Here is a 22,701-nt window from a genome sequence, read left to right on the forward strand (position 1 = left end):
AAGGAAGAATTAAATCAATTGCTGTTCCTGAATGCTTTTTCCCCCAAGCAAAGTTTTTTTTAATAATATATGGGGTTTTTTTTGTTATTGTTGTTAAATAATAGCTTCCGGCTAGGGAAATGACTCAGTAAAGTGTTTGCCACAAAAACAAAGGACCTGAATTTGGATCCCTAGCCTCTGTGTAAAAAGCAAGGCGTGATGGCTCTTTCCTGTAACCCTAGTGCTGAGGACTCAGTGACAGGGGTCACTGGCAAGATATCCTTGCCTAATCGGTAAGCTCCAGGGTTGGTAGAGAGCCTGTCCCGACAATAAAGCAGATAGCAATAGAAGAAGACACCCAACATTGATCTCTAGCTTCTACAAGAGACACAGACACAGACACACACACACACACACACACACACACACACACACACGAACACACCTCCACACACCCCCAAGTAGCTTTATTGGGATACAACCCAAAGTCACGTATCCATCATCAGTGTTACGTTCCTGGATATTTCCATCACGGCAAAAGCAGAATCATATTCATTTTCTCCTGCCTCCCACCAGACACCTCCAGTCTACTCTGTGCCTCTATGGTTGTCCTCTTTTTTGGATATATCAATGAATAAAACTACACAGTCTGTGGTTTCTGTCACTTAGCATAATGTTCTCTGGTTTACCCATGTTGGAGCATGCATCCCATCATCCCTTCTTGCAGGTAGATAATCCACATCACAGTTTCATCAGCCATTCATCAGCTGGGGACCACTAGATTCTTTCCTCCACCTTGCTTGGTTTTAGAAAGCTCAGGAAGCTGAAGGAAGTGGGCTTCAGCTTTCAACTCAAACAAAACCAGAGATCAGTAAATGCAATTATTGCTCTGTCTGCCTTGTGCCCAGTCTTTGTTTATTGTGTTGTTCCAAAAGGATGATAATGGAGTTGTCAGCTGTAATAACATGGGATTTTGAAAGAAAATGTTATACTACTGGTGAGAAAAAAGAGAAAAAGATTTAAAAATGAATAATATTACCAAGAGGCAAGCAACGTCAACGTTCAGTCTTAAAAGGAATAAAGATAATGTGGACACCTGCTCCTCAATGTGATTATGCTGGAATGGGGAGGGGTATCTGGCTTATTACTGTGATAAAGCAACTTGTGAGTGGATGCCATCATTTTCTTGATTACGGCTCTGGTTTTATACTGCTTAGATTCATGGAATCATATTCTTTAAACGTATGATTTTTTGTATATCAGCTATATATCAACAAAAGTAAGAACTGACGATTTTTATAAAGAGAGTCTAGATACAAATCTAATTGTACATTTTCTCGGTTTAGCTTTGTTTCTGAGACAGACTCCTGCTCTGCTCTAATCTGTGGTTCTTTGCTTTCAGTCTCCCATGTGCTCGGGTTATCGGGATGTGCTGCAGCACCCTGATCCACACATCACAGTACAAACGTTAACTGCATCATCTCAGTGACCAGTAATTCTTGAACCAAGGTATTTAAATACGGATACGCAGCTCCCATCACTACTGGATGGAGAACACTGTCTTAATTTGGCATACATAATGTGAGTTAATTTTGAAGCAAGTCAGATTCTTCTTATGGTGCTCATGTGAAGACGTGAGGTAGAGTACAGCAACCACCAAGGCTAACCGGTATCATCATGTTGAGATTTCTTACTTCATACCTGAGGTCCAAGTCCTGTTTCCCCACTCAGTGCCTTTCATTATTCCTGTTACATTCTCAACTCTGCCCATCTAGATTTCCCGGGTCAGGAATTTTCTGGTCCACAGAAGAGGTTTAGAGTGCAGGGCAGTATGCATGATTGTTTTCTTTTGACTGCCATTTTCCTCTGCCTTTGCTAACTATGAACGTGCACCCAACTCAGTGGATTTACTCATTCTTAGTGGTGCAATGTAGCTCATCTAGATTGATCAAAGTAAGAAATGAGGAAATTTCTTAGACAAAGGAAAGAAGATAATTGAACTGATATTTAAAAAAAAAAGGAGCAAACAAAAGCCTAGCACCTCAGCCCTCTAGCTGGACTGGGCATTCTTTAAAATGACAGCCATTCCTTTAACTGTGGGAAGTCCCTGACTGTGAGCTACGCAAATTTGTCAATGGTACCCAGCTACTTTACACAGTAAACTCAAACTGTTTACTGAAGCTGACATCCTAGCTCTGAATAAGACAAAAAGAAGGGTGGTCTCATGATTCTGTAATCACCTCCAAGCCACTGTACGCCAAACAACTGAGCTCTATTCAAATGCTACCGCTGTATTTGGGGCCATTGGAACACAGGCTTCAGCTTGATTAAGTAAAATGCAGGCAAACCTGAAACTCACTGGAACAGTATTTTCTTGGGAGGGAGGGTTACAACAGAGAGAAGTGCAGCCATTTGTTTCCTGCAAGACTTTCATAGATAGACCAGGCTGAATATCTTCCACTAGCTGTTCTCCTGGCTCTATGCCCCAGGACACTACACTTCATGGACTCCAGAGCAGGCAGAGTGGCCCTATGCCTGCCATTGGGCTTGGCTAGTGGGGAGCATGAGCAGGTTAGAGGGAAAAGGAGTATCAGTTCAGGCTGTATGACCCTTTCCTGGTGGCTTCAACTCCACATCAAAGGTCCTTTACTCATTTCTGTCATTGTTTCAGCCAAAAGGTGACAATGGCAACCACACTTCACTTTTCATTTTTCCTAGACTCAGATCATATCCTTAAAAATCACTCCCTGTATTAAGCTCTGCTAAAATGAACCAATTTGAAGGTGCCAACTGTTTCCAATACAGCTGGCCTTTTATGCACCTTGAGGTCCCAGAACCTTATTCATGATATGAACTTATTCTAAGTCCACAGCTTACATGACTGTATTGGTAATCATCATGTCAATTCCAAGCACATAGGTGAAGGCAGGGATGTGTGTGGGGAATCCTGCAGCACAGAGTCAACCTCATGCCCACAGACATTGGTGGCTGTCAGGTGACACATCCTCATGGACTTGGGATTCCAGTGAAGGAGACAGACATGTTTCTTGGATTGTCAAATGTGACAAATGCAAAGCCTGTTGAGGTTGAGGTCTTCACATTTATAAATCATATTTCCACACTGACTTCAACCTTTTTGTAAACAATCTCATATCAGACTGAGACCTTAAATGACTTTGGGGGAGGTTCTAGCTATCAAACATAAAAGAAATGGATGTTCAATACAATGAACACTTCTGAAACAGCAAAGCTAAGGTTTTGTGAAGGCTCCATCTGTTTTCTCTCATTAGAATGCATTATCATATATAGTGAAAAATACTATAAAACTGAAATATGATTCTTTACATCATGAATAAATTGTAATTTCAAGACTGAGCTTCTAGCAAGATAGTCTCTTTGAAGGTGAATTCTGTGCCTATCTAAATCCCAAAACAACCAACTTGCAACTCCCAGAATTACCTACATAATGTCATTCTAAAAGAGATATAATAAGAATAGATTCCTTAAGCTTTATTTTCTTCCATGATTTTTCTATCGCCAAAATGTTATTTAGTTTGAATTGGTAAGGCTCTATGGTTGACAAGCTAAAATGTTGACATATTAATACAACGATGTGTTTATATGGTGAGGATGATAAAGGAGGGAAGGAGGGAGAGAGGAGACACCCACTGGACTGATTCACTCCTGTCCTGGACTAACTCAGATCTATCCTTGACATTCACTGTGGGCACTGAGTGGAACTCGAAGGACTCTGAAAGCAGATCTGAGAAGAAAAGCTAAGAACCTCTGGCAGCTTCCTTAAGACCAGATGGCTCGCCAGCTCTCATGTTTAGTTTCCAAATGAGCGGTGATTTCATTTTTTTCAACTCTGCCTAGTTCAATGTAACATCAAGGAATAGTGTCATCCTGCATGTGTGTCACGTTTTACAATTTACAAAGTGCTTTCCTGTTCCTTATCGCAAGGGTTGCTTACACTAGCTCAGATACAGTCAGGGCAATTATAACCCCAGCTTACGGTTGAGAAAACTGAAGCCTGGAGGTGTCGGTCAGGACTCCTCTAGTAAAAACTTAAATTAGATTAGACAAAAAGTGGAAATGTGTTGGCTCGCACTGACTGGATTCTTGGAGCCTGGTTGCTACTAGGCATGCGGGAGCTCACTCTGTTCCCTGCATGGTTTCTCCATTCTTCAATTGTTTGCATTTTCTCTCCTCCTCCCCCACCCCCATTTGCTTCCTGACTCTCTCCCTGCCCCCTTCTGTGCACCAGACTTCATCTTCTGAATAGACTGAAACATAGCCAGGCACAATTCCAACTGCCTTGACACCTGAAAAGATGAGGCCTCCCCCTACCCCCTCTTGACATTTGGATGACCCAAAGAAGAGCTCTCTGGTCCCTGCTATCCACATGCCACATCTCTGAGCTAACCCTTGTGGTCTAGGGATGGAATAATATGGCTTTATCCATTTGGCTTAAAGTTTCACCTTGCACTCAGAATTCTCTAAAGAAATAAAATAGGGACAGAACTGGAAAAAATGAAAAAAAGAGAGCTGGCTCCCCAAGTCTGCACTGCCTTACATAAGTTGTTGGTGGCAGAATCAGAATGACTGTGTAACCAGGCCTTCCTTGAGAACTCATTGTCCCTTTCAGCCAGTCACTTCAGGAACCACTGCGGTGTTGCTAGCCTCATCCTCTCAGGCATCACTGGGTTCTGGTTTAAGGCTGGTGGTGCTGTGACTATGAATGGCTCCCACAGAATCATATGTCTGAATGCTTAGGGAGTGGCATTAGAGGTGTGGTCCTGTCGGAGGGAGTCTGTCACTGCGGGTGGGCTTTGATAGTTCAGAAGCTCGAGCCAGGCCCAGAGGCTCTCTCTGTTCCTGCTGCTTATGAGTCCAGATGTAGGACTCTCTGCTTTTTCTCAAACACCATATGTGCCAACGTGCCACCATGCTTCCTCCCTGTACACCCCCCATGACTGTAAAGAACTAAACCTCTGAACTGTAAACCAGACCCAATTCAACGTTTTCCTTTGTAAGTTACATTGATTCTGGCATCTCTTCACAGCAATAGAGCACTGACCAAGACAGGATGAAACTCAGTTTCTGTCCTGATCCTGATCAGCTATGTGACCTCAAGATCACGAGCAAACTGGAACTCTGAGAATCATTGCTTCCTCTTCTGTAAACAGTCGCTCCCTCTGTCACAGGTCACCCAAGGGATGCAGGGACATTGTGTACTCCAGGTGATACGAAGATTACAGAGGAAAACATTAAGGAGTGTTCCTTGGTTGCTACGTACACTGACTTCTGCTGCGTTCCATGTCCTCAGCCCTCTCTCCTCCAGCCATGTGATATCAACCCTGGCAATACTTTAAAGGCACATTTGAAAAAGGGAGATCAAGCAGCATTTCACATTTTAAAGACTGAGCTCAGAAGAGTTGCTGAGGGACAGATGGCCGTGTACTACTCAGCACACCCACCTCCTCTCTACAGAGTAACTAGGACAGGAAAAGTCTCGGACGCGTACCAGAAACTGTTCACTTCAGTTGCCTCTGTGCAGTGAAGCTAGAAGCTGGTGGAGGAAGAGTCCATTACTTTTCATTGACATCCATCTCCAATACTTTAGTTTTTAATAATAAAATGCTAATTAAAATTTTAAATCGTGATTATAACCAAAAAGGAACACAACACCTGCAGAGAGAGTGTTTGAGATATAAAAGGCTTCCAATAAAGTCTTGCTTATGGATCAAACTTGGTATTTCTAGTCACCACACATACAGTACAGGAAAAGCAAGTTCATTAGAATAAAACCCAGTTTTCTTCTTTACAACATATTCTTTTCATTAATCATGCTGGGGAAAAATGTTCATTTCTACCTACTTAGGATAGCTGTCTAAACTTTTACACATTCCCTCATGAAAAGTGATACCACCTCCCTATGGTTGAAGATGCCACCCACATCGGTCACAAGGCATGGAGAAATCAAGTTGGTACTGACCAGGATGCTTCTTCCTAATGACTAACTCTCATAGTTCTGGAAAGTGCTCTGAAGGCTGCTTCGGGGAGAGATTCATCAATAGTCTTACCCACTGTGAACCTTATGAACTGCAATAATGACCAACCAATGTGGTAATTGCCCATGGCTGCAATCATGGCACAGTTGTTTACAAGAATAACCAACCACTTTCTGTTTGGTTGTAAGTCTTGTTGGACAGGAGGAAACGCATGCCTGGTGCTATAAGCCTAGTCAATAGCCTATGGTTGGGAACTCACAGGCCTCAGGGATGAATCTACTACTACTGTTCTATCCCTCTAGTTATAGATTGGTACAGCTCTCACACCTTATCCCAGAGGTTTGTGTAGTAGACACCGGTTAACATACACCAGACCAAGCTTAGAGAACAAGTGTCACTGGAGTGATCCACTGCAACTGACATCTGTATCACAGCCCAATGCTCAGAGACCAAAGTGGGAGAGGAGGCAGAAAGATTCTAAGAGCCAGAGGTAGGAGAGCACTGAAGCAAAACTGTCTTCTCAGCATGGCGGAACAACTGCACTCGTGAAATCCCAGCAGCCATGATTGCCTGCATTTGACCTGCACAGATCAAGCCAGCCATGCAAAGGGGAAGGACTGAGATTCCATCCCTAACTGAGCCAGACTGCTTCTGGGAGAGGATCGGTTTTCTTTAGGGTGCGGCTCCTAGTAGGCTCACTGATCGCACTCCAGTGAATGTATTGACACTGAAGACTATTTGAATGCACTAATTGGACTTGATGGGTTAATTTAAAAAGAAGAAAAGGAAGGAAAGATAAAGGCTAAGGGGATAGGGAGGGAGGGAGGATCAGGAAGAAGTTAAGGGGAAGGATGGGGCGGTGACTGGAATCAAGATTTATCTTATGAAATTATCAAGATTAATACAATTTAAAAAAAATATTTTACAGCTTTTTTAAAGTGACACCTACCATCTTAACCTCATGATAAAGCACAGAGTACGTGCCCACTACCAACTGCTTCATTTCTTCTGTGCACACACTGCCTTATTAGCAGGGATATGGGCCTTCAAGGAACCAGACCACGTTCCAGCCTGGGGATGTGTGTGATATTTTCAAATAAAATAAAGGTTATATGGCAGCATATGCCAAAGCTAAAGAAGAGATTTAAATAGTATTTCTTTAAAAAAAAAAATATGCTGCAATAGCTCTACACTTTGAACGCAGTGCAGAGACCGAATGCTATATTGGTTGCCTAGTTACGTCTCTGTAGAAAGGTTAAAATGGTTATCTCTAAATCTGGCAGAAATTTCAAGCCCCAAGATTTCATAATTAAGCCCAATTTGCTCGTGATCCCTTGAAAGAAGTCCCCATCAATTAATGGTCCTTGGGGTGTCTAAGGAGATAGTTTAATAAAAGGTATTTCTATATATGAAATATGCTATCTTGCTCACATTTCATTAACATTGTCACATCTGGACTTCTTCCATTCTTCCAGTCACAGCCTGTACTGAAGGAGAGTGAGAGCTTCCAACACTGCTGGAAGGAACAATCTATCCCAGGACCAGTGGAAGGAACCCAAGTTGCTTTAAATTGTTAAACTTTCAAAATGTCCTGTCGTGATAAGCTTTGCCAAGGATAGACCAGTAAATACCCTAGTGACAAAACTGCCACATTTGAACAATGAACAATTAGTGTCTAATAGCAAGATGTTCCACTTTCCCCTTTATCAGCTCCACAATCACGGCACCACGGCTCTGAGGCTGACACCTTCTCCCAGTGATGAACAGAACAGACAATAATTGAAGGCTGGGTGTTGACCATGAGTGTATCACAATGGGTACAGATCTTTTCCAGAGTTTGAAGGTAGGAGGAAGCAGCTTTTTTCCCTTCCAGAACGTTAGTCAGTTTTTAAAATCAAGGTAAAATGCTTTACCTTTCATTAAAGTGAACAATTGGACAGCATTTAGAAATTATGCAAATGTCAGCTTCATGTCTTTCCAGGCAACAAGTCTTTTGGATTCCTTATTTACAAGTGTTCTTTAATCTTTCTTTTGAAAAGAGTAAGAGAATTTTGGCTTAACTTATTATACAGTTTCTTATAGAACTTGTTTCTTTGCAAAAATACCAGCAGATGTTGAACTGAGGGTTTGGCTGCTGTTTTGGCAGTTTGTTGTGTCACTTTATTTGTTCCTAGAGTAGGACTCAAATTCATACCTCACTGGAGGACTCTAGCACTGAGCTACATTCTTAGCCCTAAAGTAGGCTTGGTAAAATGTCCACAGAGTTGCAAATCGTGGTGTGTGCATCTGAAATCCCAGCATTTGGGAGACTACACAATGAAACCATGCCGCAAAACATGAATAAATAAACAAGTGGATAGATGGATGGATAGATAGATAGATAGATAGATAATCAGACTGAGTGGGGATCAGAAGCCTTAGAAAGAAGAAATTCAAAATATGGTTGATGAGAAAGTCAAAGTAATTCACAAGTCTGGGAACAGGCAGATGGCTCAGCATGTATGTTATGGGGCTTGTAGCAAAGCCTGACGACCTGCATTCAATCTCTAAAACATACATGGTAGAAGGAGAGAGCCAACTCCTGCTAACTGTCCTCTTACCTACACACAGGCATGGTGGTACACATGTGCATAAGCTATGGCCCATGTGCACTCACACAAACGTAGCACACACTCACTCTCCCACCCCTACACAATAAATAACTAAACAAATAAATTCACAAAGCTGACCAGCATCCCTGTTCAAAAATATCGCTGCTTTTATGACTGATAATGTCAAATCATTTTTGAGAATGAAAGGAAGGGAACTCCTTGGATCTATCAAGCAGCATGATTTGGAAGATAGAAAATGAAACACATTTTTAAATATCAATCAAAATTCAACAACAACAACTCAAAACCCTGCCAACACTTAAAAGTCAAATTCCTACCTGAGGAAGCCAACATATTGCTCTTTCCAGTACAATTGCAATTCTCTTTGTTTAGTCCTAATAGTTTAGAGAGATCAAAGCTCCAAATAAAAGCCACAGAAGAGCAAGAGGCACCGCCCTGGGACACTCAGTGTCTCCCGCTATTGGCTTTTGCTATGGATGGCTGAGCAGGTATCATTAGCAGATGCAGCAACATCCAAGTCATTGACTGCTCTTCCAAAGCCCTATTTCTTCACAAACACTCCATGCTGTTTATTAGAGAGGAAACGTTCAATTTTAGTATACAAAAAGCAAGATTAAATCTAGGAGAACTCTGTGACAGACTTGGGTATTATAACCTCTACACATGCTGACATACTGAAGAAGATTCAGGGAAGTCCCATGGCTACCTCAGTAACACAGTTCTTAAAGCTCCCATTATCAGAGCCAGCACACAGGAAGCGGCAACTGCCACTGGGGAGCTAAGGGGGCCGGCAACCACTTTTAATGGACCTTGTGATTTCACAAACATTGCTGGTTCTTCTGCATCCTGGGAGTGTGTTGTTACTGTGTCAAGTCTTAGTGTGTCGACCCATCCTGATTTGTTCATCATCTATGAAGGGCTGTTTCCAAGACCTCCATGGATACCAAAATCTGTAGCTGTTCAAATCCCTTCTGCCAGATGGCATAATATTTACATATAACCTCTTAAACATCATCTCTTTAAGTTACTTGTAATGCCTCATACATTGTAAATGCTATGAAAATGCTGTTAGGCTGCATTGCCTAGGGAACAATGGAGGGGGGAGCATGTAGATGCACACTACGGAATTGGGTGTGTTTGTTTGTTTGTTTGTTTGTTGCTTGTTTTTGAAACAGGATCTCACGTAACTCAGGCTGACCTTGAACGCCCTCTTTAGTTGAGGTTGAGGATGATCTTGAACTTCTAATCCTCCTGCCTCTACCTCTCAAGTGCTTCCCGTGTAGGCTGTGCTACTACATGTGCTTTACATGGTGCTGAGGAGCAAACCCAGGCCTTCATGCATCTCAAGCAAGCCTCTACCTACTGACGGACGTTCCTTATCACCACAAGTAAGGTTTTAAAAAAAAGTCTTTCTATCCATGAGTGGTTGAATCTGCTGATACTGAACCCACGAATACAGAGAATAATCAATACAGGATTTTCCAAATAAGATAGATTCTCCATCATTTTGAATCCAAACCCTGGGGACTGTTTTAATTATTTAGTTCAACTAAAACTTACATCCTAAAAATTCATCAGTATGACAGCAATGTCCGCTGGAGTCATTTTCTTAGACCTTTGAAGGTGACCCACTATCCTAATATGCTTGGGATTCTCTAAGTTTTAGTTCTGAAAGTCCTGTGTCCTGGGGGAAAAGAAAAACTGTATCCCCCTACTCTTGGGAAAATCAGGACATTTTGATGCTCTACCGATAGCCCTAGATCTACACTTCAGACTTGTGGGGCTGGAGTATCTAACATTGATAGAGGGGAGACGTGCTACAAAAGCAGCTGAGAAACCCAAAATAGCCACCCAAATTTCCAAGCTCACATGTTTCTTTAGGGGTGGACTTAAAAATAAAAGCAAACAACCAAAGACCTCAATACTCCATTTTATCCATAGGCCAAGAAATGGTTTCTTACTTGCAGGGATAGTGTATCTAACATGTGGAGGCAACTGAAACACACCTCGAAACTGGCAGTAATAGCCACACTACATAGAGATGCTGAATAGCATGTCGTTCCCTTCCCAGTCTCCACATTTCAGAGTCTAATAAATAATGTGTGGTGTGGCAGGCAGACTTACCTGCCTACGACAAAACTCACACGCTTCGATGCTATTCAAAGTCCTGGGAACCTATGAATAGTAGACAAGTAGCTGGAGAAACACCAAAAGCAGTAACCAGGTTGTACCTACAGGACCTAAAAGTCTAGCCAAGAACAGGGAGGCAATAGATCTCAACATGTCTGCTTCATTGCCAATCTCTAAGGAAAGCAAAGTTCTCCAGTGCCTGGGCCCACAGAATAGAAACTGCAGCAAAGACAAGAGCTTGCTTCATTAACTCGGGAGCACTAAAACCTCTCAGTCTGGTATAATGAAGTGTGACATGACCCCAACTCTGCTACCTGAAGCATTTCTACTGTTCTGAACAATTGTCTGTTTCCTCGGTAGTAGGCAGAATAACAGCCACCAAATATGTCCAAGTCTCAATCCCCTGGAGCTTGTGAATGTGCAACCTGACCTGAATAGAGGGACTCTGAAGATGTGTTAAATTAAGGACCTTCTGATGAGATTATCCCCGTTCATCAGATGTGTCTGGACGGAACGGTTTTTATGGCTGAGAGTCAGAAGGTGATGTGCCCACAGTGCAAAGTCACACAGATACACAGCGTCACAGGCTTTGAAAATTGAGCTAGATACTAAAAAGATAAGGAGATGGATTCTCACCCCCGGGCCTCTTAATATGTGGCTCTTAGCCCAAGTGAGATCCCTACAGATCCTATCCCACAACACTAGAATATGCATTTGTATGTTTTTAAGCTATTAAACTTAACAATAATTTGTTCCAGCAGCAATAGAAAACTAATAACCTCTTAGCACTGTTGTATCATTTGCCTGGTACCTTAGTAAGATTTTGTTTCAAAGCCTAATATTTGACCATTTAATACCTAGTGTCTAATTTGCTTCTCTGTTTAGACTTAAAAAACAAAAACAGACTTAGTACTAAACCAAATCTACTCGAAGTCCCTGTGAGAGTTCAAAACACCATCACCTTTTATGTGTCTACATTGTTTAGTTTCTTTCTTTGTTTTATTTACCCAGAGATGATTTAGGTAAGGGACCACTGAGTAGCACTGAAACCAATACTTTTGTTCTATTGAAAAATACTTTTGGGGGAGAGAAGAGAATGCCAACTAACTCCTTTACAGTTGTGTGCAAAAGCACAGTAGTTCTCAGTGTGTCCCTAAAGTGTCAGAGGCCACCAGGACTAGAGGACGCCACTACCCTTTATGAGCTACAAGAACCAAGAGAACAATGAAGAGCTATCCCACTGAACGTGTGAACAACCTCCACTGGGCAACTCTGCTTGAATTGATTTGAAATTTTTTCAGTTTATGTTTTAGCATGAAACCCACACAACATAACAAAGAATACTAAAGATGTATAAAACATTCTTAGCTATTAGTAATATGTGAAGGAATATTGGGATGGTCTGGTGCTCCCCCAAAAGATAAGAGGTACTTAAATCTAATGATTACAGGGCAGCAGACATTCCATGTGGTCTTACACACACACACACACACACACACACACACACACACACACACCTCTTCAAATAAGCTCTCAACTAGAAATCCTTAACCCTGACTGCACTTTAAAAATCATCTGTAGAGCTCTGAGAAACCACAGATATCCAGGCCTCTCCCCTGAGGCTTTTGATTCAACTGATCTGATCTGGGTGGCTTCCCTGTAGCCATGTATTTCCATGTTTTTCTGTAGGTTCTAATGGACAACCCAACTCTGCCTGCTATAGGCATATCCACATGGATGAACCCATCCTGAGATCTGAATTCTATTTTTTCTTCTTCCATTTGAAGTTTGATGATTGCTCTCCAGCTCCTCTGCCCACAGAGAGGTTTTGAAGTTATTCTAGATGTTTCTTCTCTCCTCACTTAGTCATCAATACCGTCCCCTATTCCTAGACCCAAGTCTTCCCACTGGCCTGCCTCCATTCTCCCTTCTGCCTGTAGAATCATCTTTTCCAGGAAAAGCTCTCATTGCATATTCTCTTCAGCCCTCCCACCTAGACGATTACAGAGTCCCTCTATGCTTGGGTGGCCTGCTACTGAAGCCCCACCTCTTCAGTCAGCTGCTCTCTGGCCACTCTAAGTCTCTGAAGGTTTTCAGACTGCACCATGTATTTAGGGTCTGTGTGTATTCCAACATGTGATTCTTTATACCTGAATTAGATTTTCTCTCCCTTTCAGACAGAAGACATCTCATCACTACTCAAAGCTGTTCTCCACAGGGCCACCAGGCCAGCACCCTCCTCCACCTGCTGGTGACTCTTTGCTCACACCTCACCCATGGGGCCTCTATTACTCCCCCGTGCAACTGGCAACACTGTGGCCCATGTGGTGTTCATCCTCAGGCTCACACATCTGGCATTCATTCTTTTGTTCATTCAATTCAACACTTTTATTAAATATATAGCAAACGCTAGGCATGCGGGCTACAGGCTGGAAGCAAAATTGTTAAGTTGGAATCCACAACTGTTCTCTCTCTCTCTCTCTCTCTCTCTCTCTCTCTCTCTCTCTCTCTCTCTGAGTTTTTCTTAAAAGGGGGCAGACCACTGGAAGAACATTCACAATAAAACAGACTGATAGAGAGTTGGTGGTTTTGTTTTATGTGTTGTCTTTATAATCCCACTATATTAATAAGTTAAGGAATGAACCTCCCATCATTTCTAAAATTGTGATATATATGAAATGCTTACATTTGACTGTTAAGGCTGTCTGATGAATGTTGTGATGCATGACAAATGCCTACATTTGACTGTTAAGGTTGTTTGATGAGTGTCATCTTTTCATTCTGTCACTGTGTCTCTGATAGATAACTTCATTTGGTGATCTTAAGGGCCTCACTGTTGTGAGTTGAAAAAAATAATGTAGCCTCTTATCCAAAGGAAGGTCTAGTGCCTGGTATCTGCTAAGTGTACATTTGTGGTGTTAAGAAACAAGTGGATGACAAGTTCTAGAAACCGATTAAGCCAGGCTACGAGGCTTTCTGTTTTAATGAGCATTTTGCTCTAGCCATTAGATGCATAAATAAATAAGTAATGGAAAGTCCAACCACCAACTCCAAGTGACCATGCAGTCTAGCCCAACGGAGAAAGGCGAGAAGTAGCTGACAGGGAAAGCACAACACCTGAGCTCTGAGTTGATAGTCGCTGACACTGGATGATAAGGACATGGGGATTTCTTTGACATATGCTTAAAACTTTTCATAATAAAGTTAAACTTTAAAGTGGAGTGAAAATCCTGAGTCAGTGTCTAATGGAAACCCCACATCTGGGTAGGAATACACAGACTACAACATTGGTTGTCTCGGGATAGTGGGGCCTTTCAAGTCTGCAGCCAGTTTTGACTGGCTTTAACTCATCTCCAAAGTTAATAGTGTCTTCTAGAAGAAGCCCACCAGTCCTAAGCTGACCTTTTGTTCTGGTTACTGCTAAGGGAAAAGCTCTTGCACTGTCTATAACCAATCCATTAAGATCAGGGCTTACTTCTCCAAACTAATTGCTCTGCGGCTGTCTTGCACAGGTTATGATAATGTCTGAAATCCCTTAATCACTTTTGGCACCACAGGGACACCGTTATTAAGGTAACAACTTCAAATGTTCTCCAGCTCAGATTTTTCTTTTCTACTCAGATTTTTTTAGAAGAAAGGGCAAATGCAGGTGAAAATCTGATTTTAACTATCACTATAGAGAATCATATTTTCTTCAAATACCAGAGCCATACCAACATTGTTAAAGACTATAGGTGGTTGTTTTCCGTAAGAACATCACAAACGTAAATGTCCTAGTCTATAAGAGTACTGGTACTTTCATGGACCCTTCTGAAGTCCTACTTAGGTTCATGCTGATTCCAGAAGGAAAGATTTCAGAAGTCTTACCTGGTCAATGTTCAAGGCCGGAGGCTCCCTGGAGATCTGACTGTTTGAAAAGAAGAAGAAAACATACTTTAAGAAAATGATAAATAGGGGGCTGGAGAGATAGCTCAGCAGTTAAGAGCACTGACTTCTTTTCTGGAGGACCTGAGTTCAATTCCCAGCAACCACATGGTGGCTCACAACCATCTGTAATGGGATCTGATGCCCTCTTCTGGTGTGTCTGAAGACAGCTACAATGTACTTATATAAATAAAATAAATAAATAAATACATCTTTTTTAAAAAGAAAGAAACTGATAAGTAGCAAAAGCAATAAGAGCTAAGTGAGTCAATGACCACGTCTGTGGCCAGGGCTAGGGTAACGGCAGTACATGTCAGAACCTACGTTTTGTGAACCTTCTCTTTTTAAGAAATGTACATAGTACATGAAATAGGGATCCTCTGCTTTGTAAATTCTCTCTCTATACACACATACAAACAACAGCAACCAAACACTAAGAGAGCACAGTGGACCAAGGATCCCTAGCAAAGCAAGAGTTCTTGGTGGCAGAAGCTAAGTACCCTGGGAGTACTTAGTACCTTGTACTTGGTGGCAGAAGCTAAGTACCTAAACTCTCCTCCTGGCCCAAGCCAATTGGTTCCCACCAAGTCCAAAGCAAAGACTGTACATCCTCTTGCCCTAGTTGTTGGAGGAAGAGCTAGGGGGTACAATCTGTGGGTATCTGGTCCTTTAAATGGGCAGCTGGAAGTAAGCTGTGGTTGTAACGGTCTCCTCAGCCTGTCGTCTTTCACAGATTGTTTTGATGTCTACAGGTACCTGCACTCTTTGCTACTAATGCTCCTGTGGCTTCAAACTGAGTCAGCCTAATTGTGCTTCCCACCAGAAGGAGCTTCCTTTTCTTGGAGGACTTCAGAGCACCCACTGCCTTGGGGGAGCACCTTCCCATTCCTACTTCTTTTCAGACTCAGAACATAAAGGTATCTCACACCAAGAGGACCATGACAGAGGGTGGAAGTCAAATTCACATTGGGTGGTAGGACTAAATGAACATCGGTGTCTCCAGAGATCTCACACGGTGTGAGACTGACACACATGTTTTATCTGTTTTTGTTGTTGTTGTTGTTTTTCTGAGACAGGGTTTCTCTGTGTAGCCCTGGCTGTCCTGGAACTCACTCTGTAGACCAGGCTGGCCTCGAACTCAGAAATCCGCCTGCCTCTGCCTCCCAAGTGCTGGGATTAAAGATGTGTGCCACCACAGCCCAGCGACACACATGTTTTAATCTCTGCCCAATCAACTGTACTCTCAGAGTGCTAGAAGGAGTCACGTGTTTTTAAATGAGCCAAAGTTATTAAAAAAGAAAATCATTATCTTGTGATTAATGACAGCAGAGGAAAAGAAAACAAGCCAAGGGGAAAAAAAAAACCACCACCCCAAACAACCTATTTTCCAAGAACAAGCCCTGGGGATAGTAATGACTAAATGGGACTCGGAAAATAAGCCCGGGCAAGGGTGCTCTGGGATGCGGGCTCATATATTATTGCTGATAGCATAAATTGCCACAAGCCTCTAGAAAGCAGCTTGGTACTATTTATCAAGGGACTTAGATGTTCTCAGTCATCATTTTAGTGATTCCACTTCTTGATTCTAACAACAGCTGTAGACAAAAATTATTACCAAGGCATAAGAAATAGCCCAATTACCAACAATACAACTTCCTATGCAAAGGAAATCCTGCATGGTGAACCGACGAGTGTGAGCCCTTTTGGTTGTTGTTGGGGAAGATGGTTATTGCACATTCAAGGCAAGCCCTCTGTCCATGAGCTTCATCCCCAACCTGGATGTAAGAAATTTAAATGAGGAAAATGCACCTGGTACAGTTAAAAGACACCAATGTAAAATGTTACCCGCTGTGTAATGTCAGCTAGCTTCCTAACGCAGAACATGGCACATCCTGCAGTCCCATTTGAAAGTTTGTTCTTCTAGGCTTTAGTTACTTTGCAGTCTGAAAATGTTAATACATGGAAAATTCCAGGGATGAATAATTCATAAGTTTTAAATTATGCCACTCTGATCCCTTCAGTCCTGCCCAGGACACTAGTCATTCCTTTGTCCAAAGTATCCACACTGTATATGCTGCCTGCCTCTTAGTCACTTACTAGAGTCATTTATTACACATCTTGTGACAAAGTATTGCAGACAAGCATTCTTTACAGAGTAGCCTAGCTCTATGTTGAAATATCTTTATTATTTAATGTACTCCATTTCATCCTGCAAGCACATCGGGTGCGTACACAAGACTAAGTATTTTGAGAAAGACTGCATGCCCGTACATGTTAAGAAAAGTTTATTTTCCCAGCCTCCCTTGATGCTAGGTGTGCAGGCATATAACAGAGTGGCTCCGTCTTTCTCCCTCTCTCCCTTCCTGCTGGATCTTAAGAACTGGGTCCCCTGAATGATCATAGCAACCCAGTCCTTGGTCATTCTCCTCTGGGCTGTTGTATTAAAAAGAAATAAATACTTTCTAATTTCCTTCAGTCACTGTAAAAATCAGGTCCTTGCTACAACAACTACTTGAACCAATAGCAAACTTAATAAATGAGGGCTTTAATCTTACTAATCTTACTAATCTAATCTTACTTTCGTTATTCATAATTTATGTTACTATTTCCAAATTTTTAATGCTCCCCATGAATTACTTTGATGATCAGTAAAATATTAAGTCAAGGTTTGTAATTATGTTTCAAAACTGTATTTATTTTGCAGGCTTTCCAGCGTGTGTATGTACATGTGTGAATATGGACACGCACACCACAGCACACATGGAGAAGTCAGAGGGCATCTTGTGAGTCGGTTCGCTTTCCCACTAGGGGTCCAATTCAGGTAGTGATTTTTAGCAGCAAATGCTTTTACCCCTCGAGTCATCTTACTGGCCCAGGTCAAGCTTCAACTACTAATGCTAAGACGATCAAATCTAGAACAATGTTTGGGTAATAATTATTTCTACTTTTGAGAATAAGATAAAAAGTAGTTTAGAACCAAAAACGTTGTAGGGAGCACAGATCAAGCAACTTCACTTTATTTCCATTTTAGTAGAACTCCAAATAAAATCTGCCTTAAAGAGGCACGGTCTAAAGAATAAAGTTTGAGCCAATACATAATAATCACACATGTGAGCGGATGCCCAGCCTCGTGAAGGTGGATTTGGAAAGTTCTATGTGTGGCTTCATACCTTTGGCTCATGGCTCTGCTTTCTCCTTCAACAGAATTGAAACAAGTGATCTCTATAAAATTCCATTAACTGGATGAGGGGGGACATCTTGGATGTGCATCCGAGTGTGTGTTTTGATATTGGCTTCCTTAGGAGCAACGGCAAATTTAGCAGAACTCCTGTAACTTTGTTGGTCTCCTTGGAAATCCACGGGCCTGCATTATAAGATGGCTGCCCAATATAAAGGAGTCAAATCCAGTTCATAAATAATGAAAAGATAGCAGGTCCATGTATGAATCAGATCAGAGACATAAAGCCAACCTCTAACTGAGTAGTACAGGGAGAATGATTTAAATCTGCAATAATGATATGCCAGAGGTATTTGGTGCCTTTTAGGAGATCATTAGAGCCCTGTGCACAGACACTCAAAGCATTTCATCAGGTTGACCTTAGAGACTTACCTGTAATTATATATTAGCTAAAGAAACCATTTGTCCTTTCCTTCCCCCAGAGAGTGCCAATCAGTCCTCTTCTCCCCTGTGAACTGCAATCCCCAACACTAATAGGGCATTAGTCCCAGAGTCTCTCCACTTCCCTCCAGGATGACTGTGCCAGTATCTTCAAGGGAAACCCCTAAACTCTCTCCTACAGTAGGCAGGCTGAAGCCAACAGTCAAGGCTCACAGTTTTTCTCCCCTTCTTCCCTCTGCAGGAACATAAGCAAGGCAGCTCAACAGGCCTAATTACCATGGAAACCACATGCACTACGAGATTATGAGTGTATTTGTTAAAATGACTCACAGGTTGTTCCCCCAAAAGCCCCAGACACACAGGTTTCTGGCTGGTTTATAAAATCCATTTAAAGTTTTTATTGTTTTGTTTTTGTTTTTGTTTTTTCAGCTTTTATTGGCATATCTTTTGCTATGAGGAGCAACAACAGGCAATAAAGTCAACAGGCCTTTCTCCTTAAAAATAAACACACACACATACACACACACACACAGAGAGAGAGAAAGAGAGAGAGAGAGAGAGAGAGAAAGAAAGAGAGAGAGAGAGACAGAGAGACAGAGAGTCAGAGAGAAGAAAACAGAAGTGGAAAGAAAATGAACCAGTTCCCTCTGTTCCAAGATTAATCTATTTATACCTCAGGTTTACAATGAAATTAATTTGAATTTATCTATGGGAGATAATTAATCTCTTTCTCATCTAAATAATTAAGTATTACATAAAGTAGTTTTAGGGACTCAAGTGAAATAAGTATGCAAAATAAAATATTTATTAAGAAATACCAAACAAAATAACTTAAATCCGGGAGCACAAACTGTTATAGAAGAATAATTAGAAATCTTAGTATCAAGGTATTTTAAAATGGATGTTGTAGTGACAATTTTGGTTTTCTTTAATAAACACAGAGATATTATATGTTTTCATTTTAATCTCAGGTGTGGGAGATGGGGCTGCCTCAGAGTGACCACAGCAGCTGACCGTGATTTGCCTCCTGCTCTAGCAGGGGTCTGATTTTACCAGCTACAGACACTTTTTGTGATTGTGTGGCATTTAGAATTCTGGGGACTTTTCAGAGGGAATGTAAATGCTAGGGCCTGAGAGGGGTGGTGGGCTGTTGGCTGGTTGTTGGTTATTGGTCACAGTTTGTTAAATAGTTGTGTGCAAAGAAGAAAAAACAAGAGGAAGAAATTAGATATCCTGGTGGCAAAGGATCTCAACACCCCTAACCAGCAGGCAGTCTAACATAACATCACCCCTTTCCAACCCCTGACTTTGTTCAGGGATCTCTTTCCCTTCCTCTCTACCATTTCTTCTCTTCTATCTAGTGTTAGAGGGTTGAAAGGGTGGAAGGAAAGAGGTGGAAAAGAGTGGAAGAAAGAAGAACCCACAAAGTAGCAAAGACCTGTTACAGGATGTCCAAATTAAATATTTTATTTTTAAAATTCAAACATGAAAGAATCCAGATATTTAAAGAAATGAAAATGACTTCTATCTATTTAGTAAACATCATTTAAGGCCTGTACAAACTATGCATCATGGTCTGTAGCTGGAACATGACCATGGGGCTTACAGAGACCTGTTCCAGACAGAGACCCAGGCCTGGTCTGACTCTTAGCTTCTCTTTGAACACTGCACTTTGAACAAGACATTCCTGTAGATAGATCTCCTTACCTGCTGAGCACCACAGGTCTGACTTTGGTTCTGCTCCTGACTCCCTCAAAGAAAGATCTGCTAACCATTTTAGCATACCAATTTCCTCTGTGAGGAATGGAACTAAGCCTTATTACAAAAATAAAATAAAAAATAAATAACACAAATTACTTATGTAAACCTAATTATCTTCCCCACTCAGTAACATTATATACACACAAATTCCACAAAATAGGCATTTAAAATCACTATCTTCAGAATTATGTACATGTTTTATGCATTAATGCCAATAACCACTCCGATGGTTTAAAGGAAAAACCAAAGGACTATCAGTCAGGATGGGCAAAACTGGACTAGGATAACAGCTCTTCTATACCCAGCAAAACCTGTCTATCATTCACACTCCAAAGTCATTACTGGTCAGTGCAGAGAATTCTCTTGTCTTCACTTTCAAATCCAAGCTTTGGAGTGCGGCTGCCATTGTTGCCCTCCCCCGCCCCCACTTTCAATGGCCAGGGGATATGTCTAAATATGATTCTTATAGCTTCTTTCTACTTTTATAGCTTTCTTTCCAGGCTGCTTGCCTATCTCGAGCCGATGCCAGGCACCTGGCCACACCTAACAAAACAGGCTTGGGCTGTGTAAGTCTATTTTGAGTTGGAAGAAAAACTGGAGGTGATTATGGATAAACCCGTGGACTCTTAGATAAACAGTTTGAATCTGAGATTAACACTTCACTAAATCAGACCGTTGACGCTGGCTTTGCCAGAGAAATGGGCTTCCTCAGCTGACTCTAGACTCCAGTGATGAACACTGACTGGATGAGACAACTCCTTCTGCTAGACGCTGGTAAGAAGTCCTTGGTTAAATTAAAAGACGCTGCCCTTCATGTTGGTAGCAATATGACATGTATAGGAATATCTCTGCTTCTAAAATAATTGCTATAGTTTAGGCATATGAGAGATAAACACTTTATATCCATCATATGAGGAGACCGGCATAGGAACTTTTTAGCGTCTTCCCCAAGCAATTTCTGACTTCACAGTAATCGTAACCGCTCAACTCCTATTCACGTTCTTTATTTTTCTACAGTGCTGTATTTTGGATTATTTTAAGACATTATAAAAGACAGGTAGTAAGATGATTAAATAATACTCGTGGGTATCAGCGTTCCCTAAATACATTCATAAAGTCTTAAAAAAGAAAAAAAAAAGGTAAGAGATCAGTTCACTCCAGGGAAGCTCTTAAAATGGCAGTGAGGTTTTTGCTCCTATGTAATTTTTTAAATATGGCTCAACACAGATCAGATGAACACCCTTCTTAAACAGGGCTCTGTTGGCAAAGCCTAGAAATTAACTTTACTTTTTTGTTTGAAAATGCAAATGTAAGAGTAGGAGGCACTCCATCTCTGACTGCAGAGAAAGCACACCCCCACCATCACCTGTCTGTTAGGATGAGAACACACAGAAACCTGTCACAACACTGAAATCTCCCCCTCTCCCCTACTGCTGCAGCACCCGAGTCGCCTGGGAAATGCAACACCTGAGTGGAAGGGAGGAGGGAGGAGAACATGCTATCCACTACCGGAACCACGACCCCTACGGAACCATGCACCCACTTCCCTCCAGAGGTGAAGGGTGGAAACCTGTTGTCTAAGTAACTTGTAATCAGAAATGCCAGAGACCATACAAGCCTCACTTATAGGCACAGTAATCAACAAAATATACGCTGCAGAAGAAAACAGGCTTCTCATTTAAGTTAGACAAACACCAGTCACAGAGTCCTTGGCCTTTGAGCTCAATACTCAGGCCAGGCTGGATTTATTTAGATCAAATCAATTTGCATGACCAGTCACAGAGGACCAAGTTGTGTGTGTGTGTGTGTGTGTGTACATATATATGCTGTACATATATGTATATATACATATATATGTATATGATATCTCCATCATTTTATACACACACACACACACACACACACACACACACACACACATATATATATTGCAGACATGCAGGGTTGATTAAGTATTTTTCCTATTGTCTTTACAGGACTTGAATTTCTTTCAGGAATATTCTCTTGAGAAGGTCATTCTTTACACTTGGGGCTCTTTCTCCATTCTATGTAGATCACCAGCGAAAAACTAGTTTGGGCATGTGCATATGCATAAATGATAAGTGTGTGTGTGTCTGTGTGTGTAGATATGTGTGCATGTGTGTGTTGTTCTCAAAGAGAAATGCAAGGAAACTAGTAAGATCAAGCTGTGTGATTTGGGGAGGCTATTTAACCTTCCCAAGTCTTGGTACCCTCACTTGCAAAATGGAACTAATAATAGCAGAATATATTGACAGCTGCCCCAGAGGCCGCTCTTTGGTTTTGTTAATAGTAGTGGACTTTTCTCTGGAGTTCTAGTGACCATATTTTTCACAGAGGTTGGGCTGCAACAAGGCCTCTGGAAGGAAACTACCAAATCAGTCAATCACAGTGGTTCCTTCTGCTTGGTCATGTGTGAGCCAGGAGGGGAAGTCAGCTAGAGAGGCCTCTTTCTTTTTCTTCCTTCCTTCCTTCCTTCCTTCCTTCCTTCCTTCCTTCCTTCCTTTCTTCCTTCCTTCCTTTCTTTCTTCCTTTCTTTCTTCTTTCACAGTGCTATAGAGCACATCTGAGGTCTTGTGCATACAGGCAACCGCTCCGTGATTGAGACACATCTCTAGCCTTTACTTAAGACAGGCGCTGTCTA

The 22,701-nt window shown here is 41.6% G+C and overlaps 1 protein-coding gene across 5 annotated transcripts in view; it reads right to left on the reverse strand.

Annotated features, from left to right (window-relative positions):
- The window catches only part of Gng2 (G protein subunit gamma 2), a 98,265-nt gene that overhangs the window by 67,523 nt on the left and 8,041 nt on the right, over positions 1-22,701 (reverse strand). For 2 of the 5 annotated variants that reach the window (XM_028758601.1, XM_028758600.1), the window contains 2 exons: positions 14,603-14,642; positions 10,730-10,780 (listed from right to left, as the gene is read on the reverse strand). The gene's annotated coding sequence lies outside the window, so the exon portion shown is untranslated. Of the gene's footprint in view, positions 1-10,729; positions 10,781-14,602; positions 14,643-16,300; positions 16,409-22,701 lie in introns of those variants that run through there. The other 3 variants (XM_028758598.1, XM_028758597.1, XM_028758599.1) reach the window with 2 other exon arrangements.

The sequence above is a fragment of the Grammomys surdaster genome, unplaced genomic scaffold (assembly GCF_004785775.1).
Source record: "Grammomys surdaster isolate TR1022 unplaced genomic scaffold, NIH_TR_1.0 126198, whole genome shotgun sequence".
Taxonomy (NCBI): domain Eukaryota; kingdom Metazoa; phylum Chordata; class Mammalia; order Rodentia; family Muridae; genus Grammomys; species Grammomys surdaster.